This window comes from Helianthus annuus, chromosome 9 (assembly GCF_002127325.2).
Source record: "Helianthus annuus cultivar XRQ/B chromosome 9, HanXRQr2.0-SUNRISE, whole genome shotgun sequence".
NCBI classification, from domain to species: Eukaryota; Viridiplantae; Streptophyta; class Magnoliopsida; order Asterales; family Asteraceae; genus Helianthus; species Helianthus annuus.
In genome coordinates this window covers 73,441,720-73,454,150 of record NC_035441.2, presented here as the reverse complement: position 1 = coordinate 73,454,150, position 12,431 = coordinate 73,441,720, and the positions used below count along the sequence as shown (strand labels likewise).

At 43.0% G+C, this 12,431-nt stretch overlaps 1 non-coding gene across 1 annotated transcript; it reads left to right on the top strand.

The window, feature by feature from the left end:
- The first annotated feature begins 11,166 nt into the window (after nucleotides 1-11,166).
- TRNAY-GUA lies at nucleotides 11,167-11,252 on the top strand. The gene is given in 2 exon segments: nucleotides 11,167-11,203; nucleotides 11,217-11,252. It is a non-coding gene; the product is annotated as a tRNA-Tyr (tRNA).
- The last annotated feature ends 1,179 nt before the right edge of the window (nucleotides 11,253-12,431 follow it).

Below are 12,431 nucleotides of genomic sequence, written 5' to 3'. Positions count from 1 at the left end.
GAGTCATGGCTCAAAGAGGAAGCTGTTAACTAGTGAACATGCTTGCAGTGGGGGACTTACCCTTTTTGGGGTTGAAGCCTTTTTGACCTTTGGGTAAAAGACTGTACTCTGTGCATTCGCCTTACTTTTGCGGCTGGGGGAGTTGGTGAAGCAATCAGAGATATGACCATTTATTGTTCACGTGTTGCTTTATCTTGACTCCCGGATTTTCAACCTTTGAACCTTTTAACCTTTTGAGCGTTCATGTATTTAAGTCACTTTATTTGGTCTGGACTACCCCGTCATCAATACACGTGTGACGACGGGGGTAGCCCAAGGATAAATAAAATTATTAATATGCAAAGAGCTTAAAAGGTTGAAAGGTTCATCGGATGAAAAGCTGTAAAATGAGGGAATCGAGAAACAGTAACTAGTCATGTCTAGAGGCTCGTCCCACCAACTCACGCTCACCAACTCACAAAGTCAGAGCAGGTCTGCACAAGCACACTCTATTAACCAGGGGTCCAAAGCCTTCAACCCCAAAAGGGGAAACCCTCCATAAGCAAACAGGTCTCGCTAGTATAGTCCATGCCATTTCGGGAGGTGTCTTCCACTATAAGAAGACAGCTCATAAACACTTCAAAGACATTCCGAAAAGCACAGAGATTCCTTAATCTCTAGTCATTCAAAGAGTTCTTTGTCACTTCCAAATAACTCTTCATCAGATTCATCTCATTCATTCTATTTGCTTTCTTTTCTGGATCCGAGCCGGCCTTGGAGAAAGAACTTCAAAGCAAATAATTCAAACATACTAGTGAACCTCCTTCCACGTTTTGCAAACATGGAGGGACCCCGCGACCTGCGTTAGGCAAAACTGAACCCTTCAGCCCTTTTGCCTGACCAGCCCAGCTACCATCCTTGGTCCCATGTTTGTTGCATCAACAAGTTGGCGCCCACCGTGGGGCTACGCCGCTGTTTCTCCTCAAAAGAGACCTGGTACGTGTAGCTCCTCGCATTTAAAACCACCATGTCAGAAAGTGGATCTCCGGGAGAGGTAAACCAGATCCCTAACACCTCTACCCCGGGAAGTGGTCAAGCTCACACAACGATACCAACACCTTTTTCAACTCCGGGGAGTACACCCGAGTTTCTTACCTTTAACACACCAACCCCATCCAGATCTGGAGCTCCGTCTCCCAACGTTGGTGTGTCTGACACTCCGACACGCGTTGAACTTACCCCCGAGGGGGTCGCTCATAACTTCCTTGAGCTGAGATCACTTCTTAACCAACATGTGAACAGAGAAAGGGAAAAAGGTGTAAGGATTCGTCTAGATTACGACGAACCTGAGCCAACGTTATCCCCTGGGCCACCTCTACCTCCCTTCTTACAAGAGGTGAGGCCGGTCCTAGCAACCCTTCAAACCTTCACCCTTATCTGTCCACTATGACAAATCCCACTGTTCATCCTATCCTCTCTTCCCAACCAACTGTTAGTAGCACTCCTCTGGGACACGAGTTAACACTCGACCAACTCCTACAATCCCCGGTGACCAGTTGTCCCACTTCTCTAACTACCACATGGGAGCAAGCCCTGTCCGTGCTCCCTTTAGCACGAAGTGCTGTTGCCAGCACCCCTCTTGGGGTAAGTTGCTCGGTTGGTCCTGGAAGCCTTCAGGGTTTCAATTTCGTACCCAACATGATGTCTCAGATGATGGCCAACTTCCCCTGGCAACACTTCATCAATCAAGTGCTGGCCACCCAGGGAAACCACGGCAATAATAACAACGGGGGTACGAGGCCTGAAGAGGACTTGGCTAAACCTTACAAGCCAAGTAACCTTTCATGCTTTTCAAGACAGATAGCTGATTATGACTTTCAGTCAAAGATCAAAATGCCTGCCCACATCAAAACGTATGATGGGACCGAAGACCCCGAAGATCATCTTCAGATCTTCACTGGTGCTGCTCGAATAGAAAAATGGTCGAACGCTGAATGTTGCCTAATGTTCATGCAGACCCTTATTGGGTCCGCTAGAATCTGGTTCAACGACCTACCTGCTCAAAGCATTCGAAGCTTTGATGATCTCAGCAGAGGCTTCCTGGCAAACTTCTCCCAACAAAGGAGATACGTTAAAGACGCGATAGTGATCTTCCAGATAAAACAACGCGATGATGAAAGCCTACGAGCATTCATTGAACGATATAAGAAAGAAGGGCTAACCTACGTGGGGGCCGATGAGAAAATGAGGGTGGCTGGTTTTATGAACGCCATAACCTCTAAGTATCTCACACGAGATTTCAACAAATCTCTACCCAAAACCTTGGAAGAAGCCCTTGAAAGAGCCGAGGCTCATATTCGAGGAGAGGAAGCTGTTGATATCAAAGAACAAAGAAAAAGGGGTTCTGGTTGGCAAAGTAGCAGCCCAGCCAGAAAGAGAGGCAACTTTAACTCTTACGATAGACGCCCAAAGGGTTCAGACCCTCGAAGGGTTGAAGGGCGAAACCCTCCAAGCAGAGATAAGAGTATGAGTTTCACTCCTCTCACCAAAACCCCTCAAGAAATCCTGGCAACGGAAGAGGTCAAGCAAAACTTCAGACCTCCCAGGCCTCTTCCCAAAAGTCGGAAAAACGAGAACTCCACTCAGTTCTGTGAATTCCATGAAGAAAAGGGACATCACACCAACGATTGCTTCCAGCTGAAAAAGAGAATTGAAGAGGCTGTCAAGTCAGGAGAACTTGCCCACTTGGTCAAAGGAGTTCGAGACAAGATGGCTGAAAGCAAAGGAAAGGAAGTAAACATGGTGTACTCTGATGATAAGGCCCCTTACAAGAAACAACGTCTAGAAGCTTGGGAGCTTCAGTGTGTCTGCTTCCCCCCAACAAAGAAGGATCCCCTTCCTGGCCCTCTCGTGGTCGAAGCCCTCGTGGGGACCTTACAAACATGCAAAGCATACATAGACACGGGAGCAGCCACTGAAATCATGTTCGAGAAGTTTTTCAACCGATTAAGTGACGAGGAGCGTTCAAGGCTCCAACCCTCCGGGACCTCCATAAAGGGTATCGCTGATATAACCTTGAAGCCTTTGGGGCAAATAACTCTTAACGTCTATTTCAAAGAAGGTTTAAAGGAAAGGACTCGATCACTAACCTTCGTGGTTATCAACATCCCTTCCAACTACGACGTAATCATAGGGAGGCCCGGACAATGTGCATTTTACATGGCTGTATCTGTTGGCCATGGCACTGTCAAGTTTCCCACTGAAAGAGGGATTGCAACCCTTCAACCCTCTCAGGAAGCTTACCTGATCGAAGGAGAAAGTTCTAATGACGAGAAAGACAAGCAGGGGTTAGTCATCAACCCTAAGTACCCCGAACAGCGGATAAGGGTCAACCCCAACCTCTCTCAAGAGACTCTTTCATACCTTGAAAAGCTGCTAAAACATCACAGCGATGTGTTCGCCTGGTCTCCCAAAGACATGACCGGGATCCCTCGAAACATTGCTGAACATGAGCTAAGAATACCACCGAATGTCAAGCCAGTGGTTCAAAAGAAAAGAAGTTTGGCACCCGAAAGAAGCCTGGCAGCTTGCCAAGAGGTTGAAAAGCTTGTATCAGCTGGCATTCTCCGAGAAGTTAAGTACCAATCATGGATTGCTAATCCTGTCATGGTCCGGAAACCCGATAACTCTTGGAGAATGTGTATAGATTTCAAGGATCTTAACAAGGCTTGTCCTAAAGATTGCTACCCACTCCCAGAAATTGATCTTAAGGTTGATTCCCTCATGGGATACCCGTTCAAATGCTTTCTTGATGCATACAAAGGCTATCACCAGATCCTCATGAAAAAAGAGGATGAAGAGAAGACGGCTTTCCACACAGACAAGGGCATTTTCTGTTACCAAAAGATGCCTTTTGGCCTCAAGAACGCGGGAGCCACTTACCAACGACTCGTCGATAAAGCCTTCGAAAACCAAATTGGTAGAAACATGGAAGCATATGTCGATGACCTGGTGATCAAAAGCAAAACGGAATACCAGATGCTTGATGACATCCAAGAAACCTTCAAGAATCTTAGAAAAATCAACATGAAGCTTAACCCGGAAAAATGCTCGTTTGGATTTGATGAAGGAAAATTCCTGGGTCATATTGTTGGAAAGCAAAGCATCAAGGCCAACCCCAACAAAGTAAAAGCCGTTCTCGAAGCTAAACCACCAAGAACCAAGAAGGAGGTTGAAAGCTTGAATGGGAAGCTTGCAGCCTTGAAGCGTTTTACCTCAAAACTAGCCGAAAGGTCTCTACCATTCTACAAAACGCTCAAGAATTGTTCAGATAAGAAAGATTTCAGATGGACCGATGAGGCTGAGGAAGCTTTCAATCAAATGAAGCAGCACCTTGCTTCACTACCGGATATTGCAGCACCAGAAACTGGGGAGCTCATATCGGTGTACCTCTCAGTCGCCGACGAAGCCATCAGTGCAGTCCTCACCATTGAAAGAGACAAGGCTCAGGTACCCGTCTATTTTTTCAGCAAAACTTTAAAACTAGCTGAAACCAAATATCCTCCCCTTGAAAAACTAGCCCTAGCCTTGGTCCAAACAGCCAGAAGGCTTAGAAGATACTTCCAAGCACATCCTATACAAGTGGTCACTGACCAACCTGTCAAGAACGTGCTTGAAAAGCCTGAAAACTCAGGTAGATTGGCAAAATGGGCAGTGGAACTAGGTGAACATAACATCACCTACGTCCCACGAAAAGCAATCAAAGCTCAGGTTTTGGCTGACTTCCTAGTAGAAGTCCCAAGCCAAAAGACTGAAGAAGTAAACACCACAACTACTGAACCCTCCAACCCTGAAGCCTGGAAACTATTCACCGACGGGGCTTCAAGCGTTGAAGGGTCAGGAGCTGGTGTGATCCTAATCAACCCTGAGGGGCTAGAATTCACATATGCTCTTCGTTTCAACTTTCAGACCACCAATAACGAGGCTGAATACGAAGCACTGATCGCTGGTCTCCGGCTAGCCAAAGAAATGAAAGTCAAAAAGCTTGAAGTGTTCACTGATTCACTACTAGTATCAAGCCAAGTCAATGACAGCTATGTCGCCAAGGAGCCCAACATGAGAAGGTACAAAGAAAAATCCAAGGAATTAATGAACACCTTCCAGGCATGCAACATCAAACAGATTCCAAGATCCCAAAACAAAAAGGCTGATGCCTTAAGCAAATTAGCGTCCCTCACATTCGCCCACCTCACAAAAAAGGTGTTGGTTGAAGTATTGAAGGCTCGTTCAATTGACGAATTGGAAGTACAAGATGTGGTCACCGAGGAAGATCCAAATTGGATGACTCCCATAAAGAAATTCCTTCAAAACAACGAACTACCCAACGATCAAATAGAAGCTGAAAGGGTAAAGATCAAAGCAAGACAGTATGTGTTGCAAGGAGAAATCCTCTATAAAAAAAGGATACCTTGCACCATTGCTAAGGTGTGTGGGCCCTGAACAAAGCAAGTATTTGGTTAAAGAAGTGCATGAAGGAATATGTGGAGCTCATTTTGGAGCTAGATCGGTGGTTGCAAAGCTCATGAATCTAGGATATTTCTGGCCTTCAATGCATCGCGACACCGCTGAGCAATTGAAGAAATGTGATGCCTGTCAAATCCACTCACCGATACCAAAAAATCCCAAACACGACTTGGTCCCCATAACCTCAGCATGGCCATTCCATAAATGGGGAATGGATATTGTTGGTCCATTCCCTCCAAGCAAAGGGGGAGTAAAATTCCTATTGGTAGCAATTGACTACTTCAGCAAATGGCCAGAGGTTAAACCCCTTGCCAAGATCACAGGAAAACAAGTCATAGACTTTGTCTGGGAGAATATCATATGCCGCTATGGGCTACCAGGGGTAATTGTCACCGATAATGGGAAACAATTCGCCGAGAAACCCTTCAGCCTTTGGTGCAAGGAGTACAGGATCAACCAAATCTTCAGCTCAGTAGCTTACCCGCAATCAAATGGCCAGGTTGAAAGAACCAACAGAAGTATAGTGGAAGGCATCAAAACGAGATTGGGGAGATACGAAAGTAATTGGCTGGAGGAATTGCCTAGCGTTTTATGGGCAATCAGAACAACGGAAAAAACAAGTCACAAAAAGACACCTTATAGCTTGGTATTTGGATCCGAGGCCGTAATCCCTGCTGAAATAGGAGTTGTAACCCAACGAATTGTCAACATGGATCCCGAAGTAAACACACAAGAGACCATGTTGAACTTACAACTCCTAGAAGAGGCCCGGGATCAAGCAGCAATACAAGAGGCCAAATACAAGCAAAGGATGGAAGCCTATTACAACAAGAAGGTCAAGAACGAACGATTCAAGCCAGGGGACCTAGTCCTTAGAAACAATGAAGTCAGCAAAAAGGAAAACCAAGGGAAGCTAGGCCCAAAATGGGAAGGTCCATACACCATCCTCGAAGCACACAAGGGCGGATCCTATAAGCTGGCAGACTCAGAAGGAAAAAGGCTTCCAAGGCATTGGAACGGAAAAACTCTTAGAAGGTTTTATGTCTAGAAACTTTGGTTTGTATCAAAACAAGAAACCTTTTGTAAAAGCAAATATTGCTTGAATGAATGAAACCATTTTGTCAAAATTGTCTTTCTATCCCAATATCAGGTTGAGAACCTAGCAAAAAACTCCATGGCAAGGGCCATGTAAGGGGATGAGCTCCCAGGCCACATCGCTCAATAGGTTCAAGGGTTGAATGGACCTATATAAGGGGTGAGTTCCTAAATCAATACAACTCCATGAGAGTTATTAAAAAACAATAATGTCTCATAGACAGGTTTGAACAGCCTACACCAATCGTTCCTTAAGTCTTAGAAACATAATGAACAAATAGACTTACGAAATCAAATAAATTACAAAGAAATGATGAAAAGGATAGATACTGCGTCTTGATGATAAACACTAAGGTAAAGTGACTGCAGCACTGAACCCTTTAAAGTGTAAAAAACATAAAGACAAAGTAAACAAAGACAAGGCAAGAATAAATAAACAAGCCTATCAACCAAACATACAAACCAAATCAGAAGCTACCCAAAGTTCAACCAACAGGTACTGAGCTTGAAAGGTTAAAGGCTTCAACCCATCAGCAACTATACAAAAAGCTTGAAGGGTTGAAACCCCACAAAACAAACCAAGCAAATGGAACAAACAAAAACACCAACGACAACCATAATGTCATAGTTAGAAAGGCCATAAAAGACCTTCATAAGATAGTCAAAGCAAGCCCTAGTGACTTGCAAATAAAACTAGTGTTCAACGGCCATATAGGCCTAACCAACCATAGGAACCTTAAGGGCTCCCAAAACCTAAACATTGTTTAAAACATTAGAAAACATTAAAGTGTTTGCTAAGAAAGCTACGAATAAATGTCAGTTATCAGAGGGCCTAGAACCTTCACCCTTAGACTTTTTGGCTTTCTTAGTCTTCTTCACCTTGGCACCTTCTTCACCACCAACCGCAGAGGTTTCCAAACCAGCATCCTTCGAAGTTTCAGGCAGACTCGAAAGGGTATCATCACTGTCCCCAGAGTAAGACCTCTTCCTCGACAAAGAACCCAAAACCTCAGCACAAACCTTATCATTCAACCCCTCAGGCTTCAATCCCTGTAAAACAGACAAAGGCTTACCAAAGCAAGAGGATACCTCATGAATGTAAGGATAGGTTAGCCTCTCCATCTGCTCAACAGAAGCCTTAAAGATATCAGAAGCCTCGGGACGAAACATGGGTGACTTCTCCAAAGGTTGTCCAGATTCATGAAGTTTATAGCCAGCAGTAAGGCCTTGATGCTTCCCCAGGTTCAGCAGCTTTGTGTAAACATCACCAAGGGCAGAGTTAAATTCCTTGGAATGCAAAAGGTAAGTAACAACCTGCTGGAACCCATGCTCGATCAACCATTGATTATCCGCAGTCACCTGACCAACTGAAGCTTTCAACCCTTCCTTTTCTTCACGAAAAGCCTGCTGTTGGACAGACAAGGCCTCTCGATCAGCCTTCAACTTCAGCAAATTAGCCTCAAAGCTCTTCCTCAGGTCACCCATCTCAATGGCATGCATCTTCTTCAGATCATCAACCTCTTTCTTCCACGCCGCCTCCTTCTCTGCAAACCCAGCCACTTCCTTCTTCATCGATGCTAGGGAGGATTTCATTTTGTCCTTCTTCTTAGAGAAATCCTCATACTCCCGCATCCTTTGGCGAAAGCGTGTAATCCCTTGGGGAAGCATGGCAGCAAGGTTGCAAGTAGTTAAAACCATGCGAGATAACATACAGTCATCATCCATCTCAGCAATGGTTTCACGAACAGAGGGAGGAGCAAGATGGCTAAGAGCATCCTCACAAACAGCAGCATCCTTAAAAGTGTCATCATTCTTGACCAACCAAGCAGGCACATAAGTGCCCTCAGGGTTCAACCCTTCAACATCCCTGCTCGACGATTCTTGAACAGGGATAGCAACACCCTTCTTACCTCGAACCTTCTTACCATGGATAACTAACTCCTTCTCCTTCTCAACACCCACTTCAGCCTGATCCTCAGAAACCTCGATGTCATCACTCAAATCCACTGGCTCAGTGGAAGTGGATTGAGGAGTAGCTTTCAATAAACGACGAGATGATCGGCGAGTTGAAGACTTGGGAACATTGGACTTGGTAAAACCCTTCACATTGGCAACGCTAGCATAACCCGAACCCTCAAACCTTTGCTCGGAGGTTCTCACCACAACATTCTCACCCGGAACAGTTGGAGCATCTTCAAAAACAACATCGGACGTGTCGTCACTCTTGATGAAGTCCAAAGCAGACATAACTGCCAAAAAACAAATAAAGAAAAATAAGTCACAACCAAAGTAAAATAAAAGGCATAAGGGAGAAAATGCATACCAAGGCCATTTCTCATTAACACCGGATCCCGATCGACTTTTGCCCAAATATTACTAACCCCTAAAAGCACTAACAAATGTTCGGGAAAGGGACGAACCCTCGAAGGGCACCCCCGAATGGCTGAAAGAAAGGCATCGTTCAATTCAGACTCAGAAGGCTCCGGATCATTGAGAACAGCATCCGGATGCCTCCACACCATTTTGAATGGAACGATCGATTCAGAAACCCAGAAAAAGGTATCCTTCCAGGATCCAAGGGTTGTAACCATGGATGAAATGAGACAAGTATCAACCTTTGTTGTCTCAAAAGTGAACCAATCGCCATTTTTGGCTAAACGAAAAAACCTCCGGAAAAGCAACAGGGAGGGATCATAACCAAGAGCACGACAAAGCACTTCAAAATGTAAAACCCTAGCCATCCCTTTTGGATGAACTTGCCCAAAAGACACTCGGTAATACTCAAGGAAGTTCAGAACAAAAAATGAAAAAGGGTAACGAAGATTGGACCATTGAAAATGGCGACAATACAAAGCAATAGAACCAGGAATCGGTTTGTCAATAGAAGCATCGCAAGCAGGGGCGGTCGGATTAAACTGTTTATCAATGCCAAATTCAAGGCAAAACAGGTCTACTTCCTCTTGTGTCATCCGAGAGAATGACCTCGCTAAATCCTTAAGGGCACCCATGATAGAACAAAGTAAAAGTGAAAATGGAGAAGAGAAACTAACCTGAGGAAGGAAAACTGTGAATGATTGTAAGAAAAATGAAGAAATTTTGCAACCGTTAAAATAAATATGAGAGTAAAGTAGGGGTATTAAAGGTAAATAAATAATCCCTGCCAATCCGTCGCCTGACACATGTCAAATCAACTGTCAAATCGATTAAAATTCAAAATTCAAAAAAGTAACTGCCTCAAACCCTTCAAGCCTCCAAACAACGAACCCTTGAAGCCTTTAAAAGACATGCATAAAAGTCAGAAGTCTTTGAGCATGATACCCCAAAAACCTCTGACTTGGGGGGCTGACGACGGGGGTAGCCCAAGGATAAATAAAATTATTAATATGCAAAGAGCTTAAAAGGTTGAAAGGTTCATCGGATGAAAAGCTGTAAAATGAGGGAATCGAGAAACAGTAACTAGTCATGTCTAGAGGCTCGTCCCACCAACTCACGCTCACCAACTCACAAAGTCAGAGCAGGTCTGCACAAGCACACTCTATTAACCAGGGGTCCAAAGCCTTCAACCCCAAAAGGGGAAACCCTCCATAAGCAAACAGGTCTCGCTAGTATAGTCCATGCCATTTCGGGAGGTGTCTTCCACTATAAGAAGACAGCTCATAAACACTTCAAAGACATTCCGAAAAGCACAGAGATTCCTTAATCTCTAGTCATTCAAAGAGTTCTTTGTCACTTTCAAATAACTCTTCATCAGATTCATCTCATTCATTCTATTTGCTTTCTTTTCTGGATCCGAGCCGGCCTTGGAGAAAGAACTTCAAAGCAAATAATTCAAACATACTAGTGAACTTCAAAGCACACTCTATTAACCAGGGGTCCAAAGCCTTCAACCCCAAAAGGGGAAACCCTCCATAAGCAAACAGGTCTCGCTAGTATAGTCCATGCCATTTCGGGAGGTGTCTTCCACTATAAGAAGACAGCTCATAAACACTTCAAAGACATTCCGAAAAGCACAGAGATTCCTTAATCTCTAGTCATTCAAAGAGTTCTTTGTCACTTTCAAATAACTCTTCATCAGATTCATCTCATTCATTCTGTTTGATGTTTTATACTTCAGTTTAGTTAATTCCTATATGATTGATATGTAAAACTTTTTTTTAAGGACATCTTTATGAAAATTGAGAAACTTGCCAAACAATATTGTAACAAAGGTTTAGAAATACGGGTGTTACACATCCAATTTCAAGGGCAACAACGTTATGGCGTGGAGCAAAACATAATGGTGAAAATGTCAGTCTTAGGGATATGAATAGGGAACAAAGAAGAAAGGAGACGTGAACGATTTTAAATATAGAAAGTCAATAAAATAATCGACCATGAAAAAGACGTTAAGCGTCAATTTGTTATTGTTATTACTTTTTAATCCATTGATCATATTATTAATCAAAATTAGATAATGTTGTTAAAAATATAATTATTGGTTTATTATCCCTATATACATACTCTTTTTAATTGATTGCTGGTGATTTATAATTCAAAATAGAAAATTTCGAGGGGTAAAACAAGACAAGACCGACCTTAGCTCAGTTGGTAGAGCGGAGGACTGTAGTGTGATCATGGCTATCCTTAGGTCGCTGGTTCGAATCCGGCAGGTCGGAATCGTTTTTATGTTTTCTAACACTTCAATTACTTTGTAGCTTAATTTGTTTTATTTTTCCTTCAAATTGCTGCCTTACTTAGCGTGTGGTTCTGAAGCTGCCTTACTTTGGCTCGTTTACAAACCAAGCCAGCCAGGCAAGCTCTGATAGAATTGTTGTTGTTCGCCATTAATCTTTGATTCACACAGAGATTTGATAACAGAAAAATAGACAGAGAGAAAAGAGTTTTATTCCAACAACAATTCTATCAATTGGCATCAGAGCCAGATCCGAAGACCTGTGTGGCAAGAGTCAGTGAAAGTAATCCTGTGTGAGGAAGGATCGTGCGTCAATCAAGAAAAGAAAGCAAGTGATTTGCGTATTGTTCGAGTGATTTGATTCGAAGTGTGTTGTTTGGCGAGGATTGCTGTGAAGAAATCGAGTGAGTCGATCATGAATGGAGCAAAATAAAAGGGTATTAAATTGTGAAGAATAATGCCACACGTTCAAGGAGAGAGAGATTGTTGGAATATAATCTTGGCATCAGAATACAGTATTAACTAAGGTAGTGTTCGTTTCATGGATTGTAATGGAATTGGAATGGGAATTCGCGCAGAAATTGAAATTTGATTTGTAATTTAGGTGTGTTTGTTTTATAAAATGGAATGAAATTTGAATGAAATTAGAATGTAGATTCCCTTCCTTAAGTGTTGTTAAATTCCAATTCATTTTCTTGTTGAAACCAACAAAATAGAGTGAAATCAACATTCCAATTCCCTCAAGATTCCATTCCATTCTGTGAAACGAACACTACCTTAAAAGTATTTATCTATTTAAATTAAATATGTAGTATTTGTAATTTAATAAGTCAAATGGTGTGTTGGTACGAAGTATGGTGGATAACTTTCCCGCCAAGTAAGTGTCAAATGACAGTTAAATAACTGTCAATGTGTGGGTATAAATACCTACCTGTGAACTCTTGTCATTTTATTGTAATCGTATGCGTGAAATATTCTCTGCAATATTTGTGTGGATATTGTGTTCTAGAGGAACAAGTGTTTGTATTTTGATTCTGTGAAGGATTCTATCAAGCTCGAGCTAATTTCAAGTGAGCTTTTTGTACATTTCTAGGTACTCTCCTAATAACCTTGATAGAACTTTCGTGGTAAAAACCATCATTAGAACACGGTTGGTAGTAGA